The following is a 21970-nucleotide window of genomic DNA, read 5'->3' as shown; positions in this document are numbered from 1 at the left end:
CACCCGATCCTGGGCCAGCTGTTCTTATTCTGACTTCGTTCTTCTCTTCCTTCTGTAGTCACGTATGCGCTCGTGCCTGAGCACTGCACTTGTCATCATTAAGATATATATATATATATATATATATATATATATATATATATATATATATATATATATATATATATATATATGAAAGTAGATGCGCTTTCACATAACAAATGTTTATTGTGTCGACGTTTCGACGAGAACCCCGTCTTTTTGAAGGCATTCAAGGAGTATTATGCCTTGAAAAAGACGGGGTTCTGGTCGAAACGTCGGCACAATAAACATTTGTTATGTGAAAGCGCATCTACTTTTTTTTTTTTTTTTATTGATTTAATTTCAGACAACCCGTGTACACAGTTTGCCTAGGGGATCGGCGTAAAGGCAAAGAAAGCCTGACAAAGCGCCAACCCCCTATGTACACACATACATAAACAGGTTATATATAGCAGTACAAAAATTGAGAAATTGAGATACATACAATATCAAAAAACATTTACAATTTTTTTTTTTACATCAAGCCAGTATTAACAAAGAAATGAACAGCAATTATGAATTAGCACATAAAGAAATAATAAGAGACTATTTACGCACAACAAACAGGCAGACAAAAGCAAAAAAAAAAAAAATTCATAAAGTCACAGCAGCACATAAAAGTTACATAAAATAAAATGAATCGAAAGAGGTATGAGAATCTGTTTGAGTTTTTAGAAGGAATGTGTGTATCTTCTTTTTGAAAACATAAATGGAGGAACTTTGTTCAATTAATGCCATCACAGTGGGGTGTTCATTAAGAAAGTGGGGAATTTGGTAAGTTAGTTTTTGTGTACCGTAATTTGTACGAAGCGTGTCTTTCTTGAAACTAATATGTCGTAAATTATGACTGTGGTTACGCTCGTGATACTTCCTGAAAAATTCAATTCGATTAGATTTAACTTCACGATATATAATCATTGCTAATTTTTTATATCGGATATTATTAATGACTAGCAGTCTATGTTTTTCGAAAAAAGGGGCTGTGTGCGAACGAAAAGGTAGAAGTTCAATTAATCGCACAGCTCGTTTTTGTAATAGATATAAATTTTTGAGGTTAGTTTTTGTCGTCGTTCCCCAAATCAGAAGACAATAGTGAAGGTGCGAATGTATGGTTGCGTAATAAATCTGTCTTTTTAACCATACTGGTAATAGGCTGCGCAACGTGCATAGTATGCCAACTGCTCGAGAGATGTTTTTTCGCAAGTAATTTATATGCACAGACCAATCTAAATATTCGTGAAAAAAGACACCGAGAAATTTAAGAGACGCAACGCGTTCAATAGGCTGTCCCTGAAAGCTAATAATATTCTTACTAATGTATGTTTTGTTACGAGGTCTAAAAACAACAAATTTTGTTTTTTTAGCATTTAGATTTAACCTGTTGGCCCTAAGCCATGTGGATAAGTTTTGTAGCCAAATATTCGCTTTCAACATAAGGTCGTCAATATCTGGCCCAGAGAAGAATACATTCGTGTCATCGGCGTACAAAATAATGTCAGGTGTAAGAGGTATGTTAACTATATCATTTATGTACATAATAAACAAGAGTGGGCCAAGGATTGACCCTTGTGGCACGCCGCATGTAATTTTACCGAATTCAGATTTCGCATTACCAATATTGGTGTATTGCACACGGTTTTCTAGGTAACTTTTTACAATGTCTAGAGCTATACCTCTGACACCGTATCTGGATAGTTTGAGCAGTAAAACATCATGCTTAACGGAATCAAATGCTTTTTTAAAGTCAAGGAAAAGCCCTACCGTGAATAGTTTTTTTTCTATGTTGTCAACTATTTTATCTTTAATATCGAGTAATGCCATTTCTGTGGATTTTTTCTTTTGGAAACCATATTGATTTTTTTCGATAATGTTTTTTTGCTGAAAAAAATTAGTAAGCCTGAAGTTTATAGCTTCTTCAATAACCTTGGAAAACATAGGTAAAACAGAGATTGGCCTATAGTTACCGAGATCGTTTTTATCTCCTCCTTTAAAAATAACTGATACCTTTGCAATCTTCAGTTCGTTGGGAAACGTTCCAGAGCTTAGAATAAGATTGCATATGTGCGATAGAGGTAAACAGATAGCATGAGCGACTACTTTAAGAGGAACTGCCTTCAATTCATCTACACCACAGGCACTGTTGCTTTTTAACTTTTTTAACAAGCCGCATATTTCTTCCGGTGTAGTAGGATACATATAAATTGTTGAATCTGAGCTGTTCATGTAAGAAGTGCAGCTGATATCATTTGTCGGTGAAGACGTGCAAACACCTGCCTTTCATATTTATAACCTTGCGGCAACCGAAGTTATTCTTCTGCATATAAGCCTTATATATATATATATATATATATATATATATATATATATATATATATATATGACGAACCACACGAGAATGGTGTGGTAGATTGGTATATTTATCGCCATTGACCTTGGACAACGTCACAAAGGCGGTTACGTTGTCCTCTGTGACGTTGTCCAAGGTCAGAGATAAGGCGGTTAATCTTTTGCGGGACCTTAATCTTGAAAGATTGGCCTCCTCTGGGGCAAAAAGCCAGGGTTTGGAATTGAGCCCGTTCTTTACGATAAAAACCCATAAGCCTGACATGCCTTTTCGTACCATAATTACGGAAACAGATACGTGGCAGAAAAATGTATCCAGGTATTTAGAAAGCCATTTGAAGCAGCTGTGCGTTCATGATCCCTTTAGAGTGGAAAATTCGGGTGCGGTGGTTCAGTTTCTTAGGGAGCGCGACACGAGCTCCTGTCTGGCGTTCAGTATAGATGTTGTTGACATGTTTTTTTTTTCGATTCCTAATCATAAGCTCCTAGTGTGCGTTCAGGAATGTATCAAGGAAGACAATGATGAGCTTCGTTTCAGAAGTAGTAGTGGTATATCTGTAGAATCGTTCGCTGAATTACTAGCTTTTTACTTAAAGTCTACGTACATTGGTTGACGAGGGAAGACCCTAATCCAGCGTTCAGGAGTCTGTATAGGTTCGTGCGTTGCACCTGTCCTTTGTGAAATTTTTTTAGCCAAAATAGATCGCATTGCAGACACAATCCTAAGCGGAACTGTGATGCGTATTTTTCGATATGTGGACGATTTTTTAGTTGTTATAAAGGATGCTACGTTCCCGGATATTGTTTCCAATGTGTTGAAGGTGTTCAGGACAGAAGGCATGGGTTTGTCCTTCACATCGGAGGTTCCAGAATCTGACTGTCTACAATTTCTCGATCTTAAACTTCGGTTTCAGAGTTCCCATATTTGCTGGTGTTTTGAGCCACGATCAGTGAAATCAATTCTTAATTTTGGATCAGCCCACTCAAAGGTGGTAAAGAGGGGCATCGCTTTCACCTGCCTTAAATCCGCTCTAGAAAAATCGTGCAGGCATGTGTTGGGTTCGGGTTTTGCTAAGCAAGTTGCAAGACTAGAGGAAGCAGGATTCCCCCCTAACATAATTGTGGCTGTTTGCGATAAGTTAATTGGTGGTTTAAAAGGACGTGCAGCTAGGAAATTCAATCGGGAAAAAATGAAGTTCGCCGCAATTCTTTATATGCATAAACTGGCACATGGGTTAAAAAGTGTTGGTTCCCGCTACGGAGTTGATGTGGTTTTTAGGGCACCCAATAGATTGGGAAAGATATGGGCATTGGTGTCAAATCAGCTAGACAAGAAGGACAAGCCAGATGTAAAGAAATGTGCCGTAAACCATAGAAATAAGTATGTGCCTTGTGCTGTGGGGGTGGTGTACCGCATTCCTTTATCTTGTGGTCTTGATTATGTGGGACAGACGGGCCGCTGTGTTAATAAAAGGTTGCGGGAGCACTATCTCTCTTTGCATAACGGCACGTCTTCCCATTTGGCTTCGCATTGTGCCACGTGTAGGTGCACACCTGATCTGTCTAACACTGTTATTATTTTTAAGCACCACTATCAATTCGCCCGTGAGGTGTCTGAAGCCTGTCATATTAACAAGTCACGTGATGCTTGCGTAAGCCAGACCTCGGTTACATTGCACAAAAAAGAGTTCACTTTTATTAATGAGCATATCAATTAATCTCGTTGTACCTCACTTGTCATGCGCGGCTTTTACTTTTTAAATTCTTGTTGCTCGGATTAAACTTTAAGTTGTGAGTGCAGCGCTGTGTGTGTTTCTCTTCTTTGTCTCCGTCTTTTTGTGCGCCGCTTTTCTTTTAATATAAATAAATATACACCAACTCGCCCAACTTTCCATTCTGTTAGAAATAGGAAAAGTGACAAGAGAAATTCAGGCTCATGCTCTACAAGGCATGAAGAGCAACTTACTTCTTGGCTTGGACAGTGCTTGCCTCTTTAAATTGTCGCTGGACCTTGACACCATGACTACGCCCAGGGAAAGACATCCTCCATTCTCGTACACAAAACTACACCACGGCTAACATGGGCGCGTCTTTGCAAGGTGTTGAAGTTTGCGATGTACTACATCTAAATAAAACTCAACAGTTGGCATTGAAGCAGCTTATCCACAAGTACGATGACATTTTTTCCAAGTCGCAGACAGACATTGGGTGCATCAATGGCGAAATGCATCGCATTCATCTCACCAACAATGTTCCCATTCGTAGAGCTCCCTATCGATGCTCAGAAACCGACAGCGTTGAAATAGACAGACAGATCAACGAGCTTCTCAGGCAAGGTGTCATACGACTATCTACCTCCCAATATGTTGCGCCAGCACTTCTGGCAGAGAAAAAGGGGGAAGGACGCACGCGCTTCTGCATCGACTACCGCAAGGTGAACGAATTGACGGTGCCTTATTATCAGTCCATCCCTCGCATCGATGACGTCCTCGATTCTCTGGGGAAATCTACGTACTTCTCGACGCTAGACATAACGTCAGGTTACTGGCACGTGAAGATCCACCATGATGACATTCCGAAAACGGCGTTTGTCACACGTACCGGTCACTACGAGTGGCTCGTCATGCCTTTTGGTCTTCGGAATGCTCCGGCCACCTTCGAACGGGCTGTCAAATTCATATTGGCAAAACATCGTTTGCACAACGTAACGAATTACTTCGATGACATTGTTGTCTACTCTGACACGTTTCCAGACCATCTGAGACATCTGGAGGGCGTTTTGAAAGCTTTCAAAAGCGAAGGCGTCAAGCTGAAATTAAAGAAATGTCGATTTGCTCAAACCTCCTTTGAGTACCTGGGACACAAGGTTTCGCATGGCACCGTCACTCCAAAGCAAAGCAACGTGGACGCAATCCTACGGTTTCCGACACCATCACGCCCTAAAGAGTTGCGGCGTTTTCTCGGCACTGTCAATGTTTACCGTCGATACAACGACCACTTCAGTCAAATTGCTCACCCACTGACGCGCCTGCTCAGCAAAGACATCCCCTGGAACTAGGATTCGGAGTGTGAATTGGCTTTCACTCAGCTCAAGAAATGCGTGACAGAAGAACCAATCCTTAACATCTACGTTGACACTAAGCCTTGTGTGCTATACTGTGATGCATCCAACAGAGGTATCGGTGCCGTCTTGAAGCAGGCTGATGATGAAGGTAGAGAACACCCAATCGCATACCATTCACGGAAGTTACTAAAACACGAAATTAATTACGCCATCACAGGACTCGAAGGTTTGGCAATTATTGACGCCATTAATAAATGGCACTGCTATCTACACGGGAGACTTTTCGCTGTGATCAAAGATCACACAGCGTTACAATGGCTTAAAAGCATCAAGAATCTCCGAGGCCGACATTTCCGGTGGTCTTTGAAAATCTCCATGTACGACGTGAACATCAAACACCAAAAGGGCATTGACAACATTGAAGCTGATGCACTATCTCGAAGCCCGGTAGTTCAACTCCTATCTGCTGAGCAACTGCGAGAGCATCACAACCACAAACCACCCGGAAAGCATACCATTGAGAACGGACTGAGTATAGTGATACGCAGAGGAATACGAAAAGTCTATGTGCCTTTTGCCCTCCGGTCTTCTCTTCTTCAAAAAGCTCATGACGCTTTCGATCATGTCAGGGTAAAGAAGGCGTTGCGGCTCCTCTCTCCACAGTACTATTGGACCGACATTATCACCGACGTGAGCAAGTACATACGCCACTTCGACGCTTGCCAGCGCTGCAAGAAACCGAACACCAAACGATTTGGTTTCTTGGAGTCTTTCCTACCAGCGGAACAACCATTTGGTCTTCTGGCTATGGACACTATCGGAGGTTTTGGCAACTACGACTCATCCAAAAGATTCATTCACTTAGCCGTTGATCATGCCACTCGTTATGTCTGGGCTTTCGCACACAAGAATGAGACTTGCGACGCGTACATCTCTTGCCTGAAGAGTATTTTCGCTGCTGGAAAGTATCTTCGCTGAAGAGCAGCGAAGAGTATCTTCGCTGCTGGTTCCTTTCCGACCGCGGCACAGGATTCACTGCCGGCAAATTTTAAGCAAGCTCAACAATATTCATCAGCTTTTAACAAGCTCACAACGCCCGCAGTGTAATGGCCTAAACGAGCGCACTAATCAGACGATCGTTACTCGCCTTCGATGCAAGATCAACGACGAACCCCGAAAACCGTGGCCGCGTCTCCTCTTGAACATTGTCGACAAGTACAATAGAACACCTCACGAAGTCACAGGCTACCCACCCTGCTTTCTTATGTATGGCACACCATCGTAACGCTATCTTCTTTCAGGCGTTACCGAAAATCTGCAGGAAGCTCGTACAAACGCAGTCCGCAATTCAGTAGCATATCACGAGAACAACAAGATAATATATGACAATAAGTTCCTTCCATGAGAGCTTCAAGTGAGAGACATTGTTCTATATGAAACACCCTGGCACCCGAACCGCAGCAAACTCAGCGTAATCATAGAAGGACCCTATACGATCATACGAAATATTTCGGTAGTTAACTACGAGATTGACCGCAGCATGGCTCCACTCGGTCGCCAGACTGACATCGTTCATGTCGGGAGACTTAAACAATATCATCCGCCCCTGCATCTACGTCTTTCTCGGGGGAGGGGGGAAGCGTGTGACGAACCACACAAGAACGGTGTGGTGGAATGGTAGAGAAGGAGGAAGACGAAGACAAATAAATGGTTCATGGTACAGCCATCACGTCTCCTGCGTCATATATATATATATATATATATATATATATATATATATATATATATATATATATATATATATGGAAAGAAGCATATACCTAGGGGCTCGTTTTCCATGTTTTGACAATATATAATGAAATCTAACAGACAATAATGCGAAGGAATAATATATAGGGAAAGTTATTAGAACCAATGTAATGTAAATAAGAAGAAAGAAATGTGGGTGAAAAAATAGCTTGCCGTGAGCAGGAATCGAACTTACAACCTTCGAATTACGCATTCGATGCTCCGCCACTGAGCTATCACGGCTTTTTTCTTTCTTTATTGCCTGTGTACATACGACATCCACAAACAAACGTACATCAAACAAAGGACAAACATGAACAAAAGAAAAGAGGTAAAAAGTGTCAAACTTAACAGGCTTTTTAAAATTCCTTCATCTGTAAAAGGCTTTCTACTCGATGAAGCCATTCGGGCACCTCTTGTTGAAGCTTTTGTGATTCCACGAATGAAGAGACAGATCGAAAGAAGTATTGCGGAACCGGACGTGCATTACCATCAGCAAGACGCCCCGCCATTCGAGAGTGCCATATACAATACAGGCCCAGTAACATGACTATGTTGAAAGGCATCCCTTCTTCATTTGATACTGGTAGATATCTGATGCCGTAGGCATCAAGAGGCATATCCTTTTTCGAAGTCCTTTGGGGAACATCCCAGAAAAAGTCTGCATCCCAGCAGTCCAGGAAAACATGTTCGATTGTTTCCGGCTTTTTGCAGAGAAGGCAATCAACACCCCATGGAACGAATAAGTCTTTTTCTCGCATCCATGTTTTGACAGGCTAGGTCCCAGTGTGCAATTTAAAGAAAAAGGGTTCATTCATACGTACTATTATACAGCTTAGGTTTGGAAGATGATGGCCAGAATGTGTGGTAGCATCTGGTCACATGAAAGCAAGCATTAGAGGTTTTCTAAAAGAAGTTGGTTATTGATGTGTCTTTGTAAAAAACGTGTTTTCATTGGAATACCGCAGTATGGTTTCGAGTTAAAAGTTATACAAAATTCTAGTATAAACGGTTCTTCCTGTTTTCCTATATAGAACATTATACCGTGTAGGCCCAGGCCAGATTGTCCTAAGTCGTGTAAAAAAATGGAGGCATCACCTGAGCTATTATGGCGGCAGTCCCCCCCCCCCCCCCCAGCCACTTTATTGGGTTTATATGTGAGTATAAACGTGCGAGTGTCCGTCAGCGCCGTCTGTAGCCATGGCGGTGAGTGTCGCACACTCGTTTTATGAACCTGTTTGGCGTCACGTAGCAGGTGAACTTATTACGAGTTGGCACTATACCACGTTTCTATATATATATCCCTGTTCACAAATGTCGTTCGGATATACTTCCGAAGGCCCTGCCAATGGTGTTCGTTGTCTTATACTTAGGTCGACAACGAATCATAGCGTGCGACAGCTTACGCACTTTTGTTTGACTTCCAAGCTGCTGCTCAAAAGGAATCACACGAATAAAAAGCAAAGTAAACGCATGTTCGAGACGTTTGTAGTAGTTGCGCAGTAAATATGAAATGCCCTGGCGTTGTTCACGCTCTGATTCAATCATTTTAAGACAGCGTGAATTGAACTGCTTTGGCAATTTAGAGAGTGCCTTCTTGCTCGGTTGGCGCTGCACGGAAGATGTGGTCTTGGAGCACAACATTTTTTCGGGTAACAATATCTGGGGTTTAGCGTCCCAGAACCACGATTTGAATATAAGATAAGTGGCAGTTTACGCATGTGACGATGCAGTCGCGACACTCCGTCGCCTTCTTAAATTACGTTCTATCCGGCGACATTTTGATCCACTTGTTCCAACTCAAATCCACACGGATGCAAGTGGTGTCAGTCACGGAGCTGTGCTCGCCCAGGACAAACCAGGATTTGATGGATACGTCGTCTCCTACGCTGGTAGTGCCCTCGTCAAAACAGAAGCCAAATAATCAGTTACAGAAAAAGATTGTTTAGCCAATGTATTGGTCGTTGGAATGTTCCAACCCGTTCTTTACGGGTGCCCATTGAGTGTGGTTCAGACCACCATGCCTTATGCCGGCTCACCTAGCTGACAGATCTCTCCAGCAGGCTTGCCCGTCGGGCACTTCGCCACCAATAGTATGTATGACATTCACGGTATTTATCAATCTGGACGTTGACATATTGACGACAAAGCTCGTTCCTGATCACCCCTCCCATACAGGGACGAGTCGTCGCATTCACCTACCCACGACCTGTCTCCACTTTGTGCCAGTGACATGTGTGCCGAGAAACGGAAAGATCCCTAGGCTGCGTCGCTTCTGAACTTGCTGAGTCGCCTGAGTCGCCCTCCCTCACAATGCTTTTCTAGAAGCATGCGCCGTCAAGTACAGCACTTCATTATCCGGGATGGCTTATTATACCGACAAAGTTATCTCTCCGAAGGACGCTGATGGCACCTGGTTGTTCCAAAACATTTCCGCTTGGACATAAGCTCCTAATTTCACGCCGACTCACATTGCGCGCATGTTGGGGTGTAAGAAACTTACACCCACATGGCGCACCGATACTACTGGTGTGGAATGTATCGCTTCGTTCATCACTAGGTGTGTTTCTGCATCGTTTGCCAGCACCAGGAGAATGCAATTTCTCGTTCTCCAGCTCCACTACAGCCTCTATCTTGCCCTGTCCGACCGTTTGATTAATCTTTGTGGACCTCTTTCACTAACACCTTTCGGAAATTGTTGAAAAATCGTCACCATCGATCACCTTACGTGCTATGCAGAAACGTCATCATCACAACCCGCATCCTCCAGTGACATCAATTCTTTCATATCACATCACATTTTACTACGTTGTGGTGCTCCACGTGGACTGCTCAGCGGCCGAGGGCGCGTGTTTTTGTTGGACACAGTTGAATCACTTCTCAATTATTGCCAGTATTTTATCAGACCACCACTGCGTACCATCCAGAAACAAACGGCATTGCCAAACGATTTAATAGGACATTAGGGGATATGCTTTCAAAGCACGTAGCTTCCGACCACTCCAACTGGTATCGTATTTTCACTATCATGAAGTACGTGCATAACACTGCTGTACAGACGACCAGTGCATTCTCTCCATACTTACTCGTTTATGGACGCGAGCCTTCTTGTATGTTGGACACCATTCTTACGTACCACCCTGATGTTGCTGAGTGGACGATGGTGTCACAAGCTGCTAAATACGCGGAAGAGTGTCGTCAGATAGCCCGCTCCCTCACTAGTGCTGATCAGCAACGCCAAAAATATCATCGCGATAGCTTGACGCCCCTTCCATTTTGTGCTTCTGATGCCCTCGGTTTTTGTATGCCTTCAATCAGGCCTGATCTTTCAATGAAACTTATCTGCAAGTATCACGGCTCCTACCGTTTGGTCAAACAAACGTCACCTGTAAGTTAAATCGTAGAGAAGCTTGCAGAATCCGCCAAGTGAAGACGCCGTGGGCATGAGGATAAATTCCATATCACATGTCTGCCACTTTCATCAGTTTTCTGCCGGTTGCCTACAACTTTGTTATTTCATTCTTATGAATGTCATGTACCTCAGGTTTACTTAAAGTTTTTTTATCACCATCGCCACATAATTTACCTACGTTTTCTTTGTATTTCTGTTCCTATTGCTTTACACCTGTTTCTTGTTAGTTCTCTTATCGCATTGTTGGCGGTTGTTTAATTAAGTTTTTTGTTAGTTCAAGTTGTTTTAACGCGATGTTGGTGAAAGTATTCACTGTAGATAATAACCCATGTTATGACGTTGATATTTTCCGTGACTGTAAAAAAGGCCCTTTATTGCTGCGCAGACTTTGCCGTACGTTATGACTTTGTGATATAGTCATGTTATTCTCACATCGTGCTGTTTCCTATGTTGATTTGTGTGCCACTGTCATATATGTGATATTAGATACCGATTAGACGCGTGTTGGGGGCCCTCATTGTATATAGGCTGTACATATCGCGTTTCCAATGTATTCCCCGACGAAGTCCGGACGCCGGCCGATACGTAGAAACTATTGAAAGTTCTCGTACGTTCGTCCGCTCAAGCCAACTGCTATTTCTCACTGAATATATATATATATATATATATATATATATATATATATATATATATATATATATATATTATGAGACCACGTCCGGCATGGCAGTAACCAGGTTACCTTTTTAATCCAGACACACGAGCCATAAACCAAGCACGCGTGACATACGATGACGATCACTTTAATGGTTTGGTCATACAGATGACGATGAAGTACATTGTCAGCGCTCACACTGTTTGCCCCCTTCGCGAAAGAGGGCCGTAAGGGCTGGAGAGATGAAGATGGAACGGAAGATGTGGACAAAAAGGGGGCTGTTCAGAATAAAAGTTGGTACACGGTGATACACGAGAAAAAAAGGACTGAAATTTGTCGAACACTGTATGGCAGTATTAGAGGCGACCGTGATGAAAGGAAGTATAGTGTCCCAGTTTTTGTGAACCGGTTGCACGTACATAGAGATCATGTCGGACAAAGTTCGATGAAAACGCTCAGTCAGACCATTAGTTTCTGGATGATACACTGATGTGGTCTTGTGGATGGTGTTAGAGGTCTCAGCAAAGACATGTGAAAGAAATGTCTTGCCACGGTCACTAAGAAGCACACGCGGTGCGCCATGTCGTAAAATAATGACGTGAAAGAAAAAATCGGCGACGTCAGGGGTAGCACCAGACGGAAGAGCTGCCGTCTCCACGAAGCGAGTGAGGTGGTCCATGGCAGTAAGAATCCAACGATGACCGGCTGGCTAAGCGGAAGAGGTCCGTATAAGTCTATGCCCACAAATTCAAAGGGAGTGGAAGAGCACGGCCGTGGTTGCACCGGTCCCGTGGGAAGGGATTTGGTACGTTTTCAGTGCTGGCATGAGGCGCAGGAAGCGACGTACTTGGCGACAGAAGTGGAGAGGCCACGCCAAAAGCAGCGAGTCTTGAGACGGTCGTAAATCTTGTGGAACCCTAAGTGGCCAGCTGTCGCATCGTCATGAAACGCTTGTAAAACTTCCAGACGAAGTGAGCGAGCAATGATGGGAACCCATTGGTTACCGAGCGAATATATATATATATATATATATATATGTGTGTGTGTGTGTGTGTGTGTGTGTGTGTGTGTGTGTGTGTGTGTGTGTGTGTGTGTGTGTGTGTGTGTGTGTGTGTGTGTGTGTGTGTGTGTGTGTGTGTGTGTGTGTGTGTGTGTGTGTGTGTGTGTGTGTGTGTGTGTGTGTGTGTGTGTGTGTGTGTGTGTGTGTGTGTGTGTGTGTGTGTGTGTGACGATGTGGACGACGTGGTCTGACTGGTACTTCATGTTTGTGCCGCCTCGCTTCTTCATCAGCTTTTCCTACTATGGCTTTATGTGTCACACGATTCCCCCTCCCTTCGTAATAAAGCGAACATGATAAGCAACTCCATGAAAAAGGATCATTGAAAGGGAGATGTCAAAAACCAAAACTTTTTATGGATATCCACGTCCCGAACTTAACACACAATTTAGCAGTCTGGTAATGTCCAGCAATGCTCTGGTGGGCGAAGTTGACTGTTCTACACCACACGACGTAGTTTTCTCCGGCGCCTGGAGGCTGATGAAAGCACAGTTTGAGCTCTGGGGAAAAACAGCCGAGATTTTCATACCTTGTAGTATCGGCAGGTTGGATGTCGAACACGTTAGATCCTTCGTTGTCGCTGACGTAAATGATAGCTTCCAGCGTGTGTGTGTGTGATTGGCGCGGCTAATGGGAAAATGTCCATGTTCTTGCATGGTAGCAATGGTGGTTTCCAATATTTTTTTGGCCGTTTTCTGTGCGTTTCTCTGAATTGGTTTCATTGTAGGTGCAGTCTTGAACGCTGGTGCCAATAACTTCCTTGGCTTTCCTCCCTGCGAAGATAGCTCTGTTGCGGAATTTCATTAGTGGTCGTTGCTCACGATATTCTTTAAGCCGCAAGTATGCTTGCGATGTAGTTTTGGTTCTTCGTTGTTCTTGCTGGTGTGGCCATTGTAGCTGTTAGGGCTCTCCTTGTTGCTTTTGTTTGCCTCACTGATGTTGCAGTATCTGACAAAATGAACGTCTTATAGAAACAAGAGCTTGCTTTTCTTTGCAGGTTGATGTGACTAGCGAATAGTTGTTACTTGTTAGGGTGTCGTGATTTGTGTCAGATAATGAAGGCAGTGCGCCATATTTGACCGAAAGATCTTCTAAGACTCTTGTGACGCTACTATTTATGGACACCTATGGCCCTGGGAAGTGGTTGAGAGTTGATCCTTTCAAGCCTCCAGTGCTGTTTGAACTCGCAGGTGGCTGAGAACTCGACGGCGACACCGCAAAAGACCTGGTTTGGTCAAAATTTAGGTAGGAATGGCCATCTCTCTGTGCAACTAATGATGCGAGCTGTTCTTGCGAACGTATTTGGATGGTAGGTCCAGGGTTTGGCTGAGTATCCTCTGAGCTCCGGAGCTCTATTTCGACCATTGCAAGCGCGTGAGATTTCAGGTGGACGTTGTGAGCGATCGAAAATCCACGTGATGAAAACAAGGAGGTGGGCCAAGTGTGCGAAAAGAGGAGTACAGTGTACAAGGTGGTTCGATACCATGAGCCATATAATGCAGCGACAGCATTAATGTTGATTCACCGACACTAGCAAAGCGCGGTGAATGATCAACCCTTCGTGAAAGCAGATCAAGTCTCCTATAGGTGGCCGGATGCTTTAATCGGTATTGTTGCAAAGGCCTGTGCACTCTTGGTGTTCCAATGCGTGAACACTGCTACTGCATTTCTCTTCAACGCCCTAGTACGATTGTTTGCAGGTGATTCGCTAGAGGCAAGTCTATCATAGTCATTAAAAGGGGCAATCGTTTCTTCTTTGATCTTTGGCCACGACTCGTCATTTTTAAATATATGTGTAAAGTAGAACTTGAAAGCCTCACCGGAGATGTAGTCGGTAAAGTTGATGACTTTTCCCGTTCCGACCAAGATGCAGCGGTAGCGTGGAGCTAGAACAGATCGAACCAGCCTTGTACCGGTCCCTCGTCCACTGCTCCGGTGTACTTGAGGATGGGAAGGTACGTGGATGTTTCTGTCATGATAGGATATGCTTTGGTAGAACAAGTGTCGTTAGGGCGTCTTGTCGAACACGTCGTCGATGATGCGTGGCGGAAGAAGTGGCAAGCAGGTCATCATCATGTGGACTTGTGTGACGCTAGATGTGGGCGACGTGGTCTCGGTCACACGCCATGTTTATTTCATCTCATTTTTTCTTCGTCAGCTTCTCCAACTATGCTTTGATGTGTCATATATATTGCTACGTTCATTTCCTGAAGTTTTGTTATCATACCGTTACACTACGTTCAACTCAAACTGCGTCTACGATGTTTGAAAATCTTCGAGGCCGTAGTATATTGTTTTGTTAAGATAACGCCCACCTTGTGAGCAATACAGATTATTCTGGAGCCTACGTCAACGATATCGATAATGCTAGAACATTTGAGAGCAAGTATATAAATGCCGACGCGCTTCGCCGCTTGTCAGTTGTTCGACGGCCGACGCACTGTTCGCTGCTATAAGTGACAGCTTTATACTTCTCTTTTTGTGGCCACAAGTTCGGCCCGAATTAACAGTTTCTTCTTTGGCCTGGCGTCTGCTCCCTTCGTTCACGTCAAGACCCCGTGACATCTAGCGGAGGTGATGTTTTTCCATGTACCGGACGCCCCCGTAGGCTGTGTACCCCGCCCCCACCGCAAAAAACACACCGACGCCAGCCACGAGCAGGGAGCTAGCCGCAGGCAACAAGGTCTGTCACCGGAATACGGGCTTTTACCGGACAAGACTCGGAATATTAAGACGTTGACGCTGACCACAATGACAGTGACAGCGCCTGTACCACATGCACCACTCTTGCTCCGGCAGCCCAAAGAGCCGCCAACTTTGCGTGGTTCGCCACTAGAAGACCCGGAAAGCTGGATTCACAGGTTCGACTGCGTCGCTGCCTTGAATGACTGCACTGATGCTGACAAGCTCTGGCAGGTGTAGAAGATGGTGCTCGAACCCGGTTCGAGAACAAAGAGCGAAGTCTCACAACATGGGTCATCTTTCGGGCTAGGCTCCTCACCACTTTCGCAAGTGTGGTCCGCAAGGAGAAGGCTGCTGCTCTCCTCGAAAGCCGTGTGCAGATGCCAAATGAAAACGTCACGCTATTCCCAGAAGACCTAATTACACTTTTCCGCCACGCTGACACCGACATGTCCGAGGAAAAAAAGATTCATCTGCTGATGCGAGGAGTCAAACAGGAACTCTTCGCCGGGCTGATCACGAACCCGCCAAAGACTGTCGCCGAGTTCATTTCGGAAGCATCTACACTAGAGAAGACGCTCGAGATGCAGACGCGGCAATACTACCATAGCTTCTCGTCTACAAGCTACGGCGACATCCATGCGCTAGAAACCGTGGACTTGCTTGAGACGATCCGAGCGATCGCGCAAGAATAGCTGCGAAAAGTGCTTCCTGGCACAGATGGGTCTACGGGGCTTCAAGATGAACGCGCCGTGTCCACAACTGGGTGAACGATCGTATGACAATGCCGACTACCTCGCAGGAGCACATTGAACACCCCGACGACGTTATCGTTCGCCGTCGCGAGGCCGCTACACCTCACCACACCGTGGGCAGTACACCGACCCTGTTCAAGCCGATCTCTGAGCTCTTACTCGAAGAACTAAGGGCAGCAACCGATGGAGGCGTGGTTGCTGTACGACGAACTACCAAAGATCCCCCGCCACCGCCGACGACGACGCCACCACGAATTTGAAAGCACCCGCCGCCAGACAAAAACTGGTTTTGATGTAGAACCTTCGAGGCCTGAAGAAGACGTTAAGACGCAAAGTGGAAGCAGTGCAGCAAGTGGCAGTAACCGTGATCCGATGTCACGACCCAACCCCACGACGATGAACCAGTGATCTCGATGTAATATTCGACGGCCACCTCGTCACTGCTCTAGTGTAGAGTGGAGCCAATTATTCCGACGTCAGTGGCCCTTTCGTGATGAAGTTAAAAAAAGTGATGACTTCATGGCAAGGCCCCCAAATACGGACAGCTGGAGGTCACTTAATAATTCCGGCTGGAGTCTACACAGCAAGAGTCACCATCTATAACCAGACCTATCCTGCGAGCTTTGTAATCTTACAAAACTGCTCCAGAGATGTGATACTTGGAATGGACTTTCTAAATCCACATGGTGCTGTCATCGACCTGATGTCTGAGTTAATCACACTCACCTCAAAGAACACGCTGCCGACCCCTACAAAGCCAAGGAATCACACATTGAATGCGTTAGAAGAGCAGGTCACCGTGCCGCCTTTCTCCAGCGTCGTCATTTTCGTTTGTACCGAAACACCCGTAAACCTTGAAAAAATCGTCGAGGGCAATCAGCACCTTCTTCTAAATTAGCATCTTTACGTCGCAAAAGGCATAGCTGAGCTGCGTGGTTGCAAAACAAAGGTGGTGCTGACAAACTTCAGTCACGAATACAGGCACCTCAACCGTGGTACCACCGTCGCCTACATCGACGAATCAATGGAGGCCAGCAATCCATTATCCCTTTTCGATACTCACGAATCGACGAATCAAGGTGCCAAACCAGATTTCGATGCCAACCCAAGCCTTTCAAAATATAAGCATGACAGCTCAAGTCCAAGTCCATGTTCTGGCAATGCAAGGACTCCTTCCCGTCATTATCGCGAATTCGACAAACCCCAGTCGCGAAATATTGCACCCTAACAGAATAGAGTGCTCAACCAGTTTGCCGAAGCCCGTACCAAGTCTCGACGCGCAAACGCGACGCGGTGACGAAATAAGTCAACTAAATGCTACGCGACGACATCATTCAACCATCGAAGAGTCCGTGGGCGTCACCCGTGGTATTAGTGAAGAAGAAAGACGGGACCATACGTGTTTGCGTCGATTTACTACCGCCCGAACAAAATCACAAAAAAGAACCTGTACCCTTTCTCACTTTTAAACAACGCTTTGCACCAACTTCACAACGCGAAGTACTTTTCTTCGATGGACCTCAAAATGGGCTATTGGCAAATTGAGGTTGACGAGAGAGATTGAGACAAGATGACCTTTATTACACCAAATGGCCTGTTAGAGTTTATGATCATGGCATTTGGTATTTACTCGGCGCCTGCGACGTTCTAGCGCGTTACGGACACGGTGCTGGCTGGATTAAAATGACAGCCTTGCTTTGTGTACTTGGATAACGTGTCTTCCTCTACTTTCGTCAAGCATCTCCGGCGCCTTGAAGTGGTACTTCAAGCTATCCACACCTCTGGACTCACCCTGAAGCCAGAAAAGTGCCACTTCGCGTACGAGGAGCTCTTGTTCTTGGGACACGTGATTAGTAAATCTGGAGTCCGTCCCGACCAACGAAAAACAGCCACCATTGCTGATTTCCCGCAGCCCACTGACAAGAAAGCTGTACATCGATTATTCGGACTGTGCGCCTATTGCAGGCGTTTCATGAAATTTTCTGCAGATTGCCAAGTTGCTAACTCACGTCGCGGAAAGCCACATTGAATTCAGATGGGAAGCCGCACAAGAGGAAGCATTTCACAAACTTAAACGGTGCCTCCAGACACCACCGATACTAGCGTATTTCGATGAATACGTCGAAACATAAGTACACGCCGACGCAAGCAGCGTAGGACTCGGCGCTGTCTTTGTGCAAAGGACTGACAGCGTGGGAAGGGTTATCAGTTCTGCTAACCGGTCGCTATCCAAGGTCGAAGCTAAATATTCCACAACATGCCTTTCCATCACGAAATGCCTTTCCATCATCTGGGCAGCGTCAGAGTTTCACCCCTACCTCTACAGCAGGCCTTTCAAAGTTGTGAGATCACCACTCCTTGTGTTGGCTAGTTAAGTTGAAAGACCCTTCAGGTCGCCTCGCACGGTGGAGCCTCAGACACTTGGAATTCAACGTGACCGTCGTTTACAAGTGTGCAAGAAAACACTCTGACACCAACTGCTTGTCTCACGCCCCCGTCAAACCATCTCTGCCCGACGACCTGGATGAGGACAGCTTCTTCGGAACAATAACTGCCATCGACTTTTCCGAAAGCAACGAGCTTATGCGGAAGAACGAAGCCTTGTGGAATACCTCGAGGATGACAACACGACTGTTCCGAATATTTTCAAGAGAGGACTGGAGTCATCCTTTTTGCAAAATGGAGTCGTCTTAAAGAACGACTTCTCGCCCCTTTGAGACGACCACCTCCTCGTGGTTCATTCAGCAGTGAGACCAGAAGTACTTGAGGCCCTACACGACGACCCGACAGCGTGACACCTCAGTTTTGCCCGGACGCTCAACAGAATACAAGAAAAGTACTAATGGCCATGACTTTCCGCCGACGTCACTCTTTACGTCAGGACCTTCCGCGATTATTAGCACTCAAAGGCATCATGGACTAGGCCAGCCGGACTTCTCCAGCCCACTGAGCCACCTCGCTAGCGGTTCCAGCTAATTCGCATGGACTTACTGGGGTCGTTCCCGACGCCGAATTTCGGGCATAAATAGATCGTCGTAGCTAGCTACCTAACACGCTACGCCTAGACAAAGGCCTGCCCAATGGCAGTGCCTCCGAGGTAGCAAGGTTCTTCGTCGAAAACATTGTCCTGTGTCACGGCGCCACGGAAGTCCTCATTACCGACAGAGCTACGGCATTTACTGCTTAGCTAACCCAAGCGATTGAGGCCAGACAAGCCGCTGCCGTACAACAGCGTGCCACCCACGAACCGATTGTCTCACCGAGCGCCTAAAGAAGACGATCACTGACATGCTATCCACGTGCGTTGAGGTCAAACACAAGACGTGGGATGCCATCCTTCCGTACGTAACTTTCGCATACAGCAACGCCGTACAAGAAACGACGCAGATGATGCCGTACAAGTTGGTGTACGGGAGGAACCTAACAACGATGCTCGACGCCATGCTGACAAACCTCGACGTCACCATCTAACTTTAGTGCGCGGAAGAAGCTCGTCAACTCAACCACCTGCGCATCACAAATCAGCAAGCGATCGACAGCTGCCGCTACAACCTTGCACGAAGCTTCGTGGAGTACCAGCTCGGGGACCGTGTGTGGGTATGGATGCCGATACGCCTACGTGGGCTCAGTAAATAACTTCTACGACAGTACTTCGGACCATACAGACTAGTTTGACGTCTCGGCCCACTCGACCACGAGGTGGTTCCTGACAGCATTACGAACTCTGAACGGCGCCATGTCGACCTGAACTCATCTGTGTCGTGCGCCTCAAGTCATTTTATGTGCGAACTTGAGGACTGTATTTTGTTGATGTTACTGTGCTTTATTGCTTCTACTTATTTTTAATTGTCTTAATTACTGTACATTCTTCTTTTGTTAAAGCATCGGGATGATACCTTTTTCAGAGGAGAGCAATGCCACGTTTCTTTTCTCAACTTTCGTTATCATCCCGTTACACTACGTTCATCGCAAACCGCGTTTACGATGTTCTAAAAGCTGCGAGGTTGTAGTAGATTGTTTTGCTATGATTCCGCGCACCTCGTGAACATTACAGAATATTCTAAAACCTACGTCACCAATAGTAATACCGCTTGAACGTTCGATGACAAGAGTATAAATGCCGACACGCTTCGCCGCTTGTCAGTTGATCGACGGCCGACGCTCTGTTCGCCACGATCAGCGCCAGTTTCCTACTTTCCTTTTGCGTGGCCACAAGTTCGGCCCGAATAAAGTTTCTTCTTTGACGTGGACTCTGCTCCCTTCGTTGACGTCACGACTCCGTGACAATATAAAGGAAAGAAGTGTATACTTGATTAAGTTATAAGTGAGGCTTAACGTCCTAAATCTACCATGAGATCATGAGAGATGCCGTAGTGGAGGGCTCCGGAAATTTGGACCACCTGAGGTCCTTTACTGTGCACCCAAATCTGAGCACGTGGGCCTACAACAATTTCACCTCCATCGGAAATGCAGCCGCCGCAGCCGGGAGTCAAACCCGCGACCAGCGGGTGAGCAGCCGAGTACCTCACGCACTACACCACCGCGGTTGTGCAGAAGTGTATACCGAATCGTGATGCAAATGTTATGAAAGAAAAGTGGGTGAAAAGATAACTTGCCGTATGCAGAAATCCAACCTGCGACCTCGGAAAAAAACCTTCTATGCTCTACCACTGAGCTACTACGGCTGCTATACCCCAAGTCACTTTATTAGATATATATGTGAATTAAAACGTGGGAGTGTCAGTCAGCGCCACCAGTAGCCATGGTGGCGAGTGTGGCACATTTTTTAACAGCCTGTTTGGCGTCACGTAGCACGTGAACTTAATGCGAGCTGGCAGCTGACCAAAAGTCCCTCGTATACAACCTAAAGTCACCAAGTCTGCCAGTACACGGCCCGCGTTCATGAAATGAAGGAAGTGTACACTTATTGAGGGCTCGTTTTTGCGTGTTTGATTGAGACAGTAATAGTAAGATCTAACAGATAATAATGCCAAGGAAAGTAGAGGGGAAGTTATTAGGCTGAATCGTAATGAAACATCAAGAAAGAAGAGTGGGTGAGAAGGAAACGTGCCTTGGGCAGGCACCAAACCTGCGACCTTCGAATAACGCGTTCGATGCTCTACCACTGAGCTACCACGGTGGCTATCCCCCACCGACTTTATTGTGTATATATATATGAATTTAAAAGTGGGAGTGTCAGTCAGCGCCACCAGTAGCCATGGTGGCGAGTGTGGCACATTTTTTAACAGCCTGTTTGGCGTCACGTAGCACGTGAACTTAATGCGAGCTGGCAGCTGACCAAAAGTCCCTCGTATACAACCTAAAGGCACCAAGTCTGCCAGTACGCGGCCCGCGTTCATGAAATGAAAGAAGTGTACACTTATTGAGTGCTCGTTTTTGCGTGTTTGACACAGTAATAGTAAGATCTAACAGATAATAATGCCAAGGAAAGTAGAGGGGAAGTTATTAGGCTGAATCGTAATGAAACATCAAGAAAGAAGAGTGGGTGAGAAGAAAACTTGCCTTGGGCAGGCACCAAACCTGCGACCTTCGAATAACGCGTTCAATGCTCTACCACTGAGCTACCACGGTGGCTATCCCCCACCGACTTTACTGTGTATATATATAAATTTAAAAGTGGGAGTGTCAGTCAGCGCCACCAGTAGCCATGGTGGCGAGTGTGGCACATTTTTTAACAGCCTGTTTGGCGTCACGTAGAACGCGAACTTAATGCGAGCTGGCAGCTGACCAAAAGTCCCTCGTATACAACCTAAAGGCACCAAGTCTGCCAGTACGCGGCCCGCGTTCATGAAATGAAAGAAGTGTACACTTATTGAGGGCTCGTTTTTGCGTGTTTGACACAGTAATAGTAAGATCTAACAGATAATAATGCCAAGAAAAGTAGAGGGGAAGTTATTAGGCTGAATCGTGATGAAACATCAAGAAAGCAGAGTGGGTGAGAAAAAAACTTGCCTTGGGCAGGCACCAAACCTGCGACCTTCGAATAACGCGTTCGATGCTCTACCACTGAGCTACCACGGTGGCTATCCCCCACCGACTTTATTGTGTATATATATGAATTTAAAAGTGGGAGTGTCAGTCAGCGCCACCAGTAGCCATGGTGGCGAGTGTGGCACATTTTTTAACAGCCTGT

Source organism: Rhipicephalus microplus, chromosome 9 (genome assembly GCF_043290135.1).
Source record: "Rhipicephalus microplus isolate Deutch F79 chromosome 9, USDA_Rmic, whole genome shotgun sequence".
In the NCBI taxonomy this organism is placed as follows: Eukaryota; Metazoa; Arthropoda; class Arachnida; order Ixodida; family Ixodidae; genus Rhipicephalus; species Rhipicephalus microplus.
The sequence above is the reverse complement of the archived record's forward strand: the minus strand, read 5'-3'. Positions refer to the sequence as shown.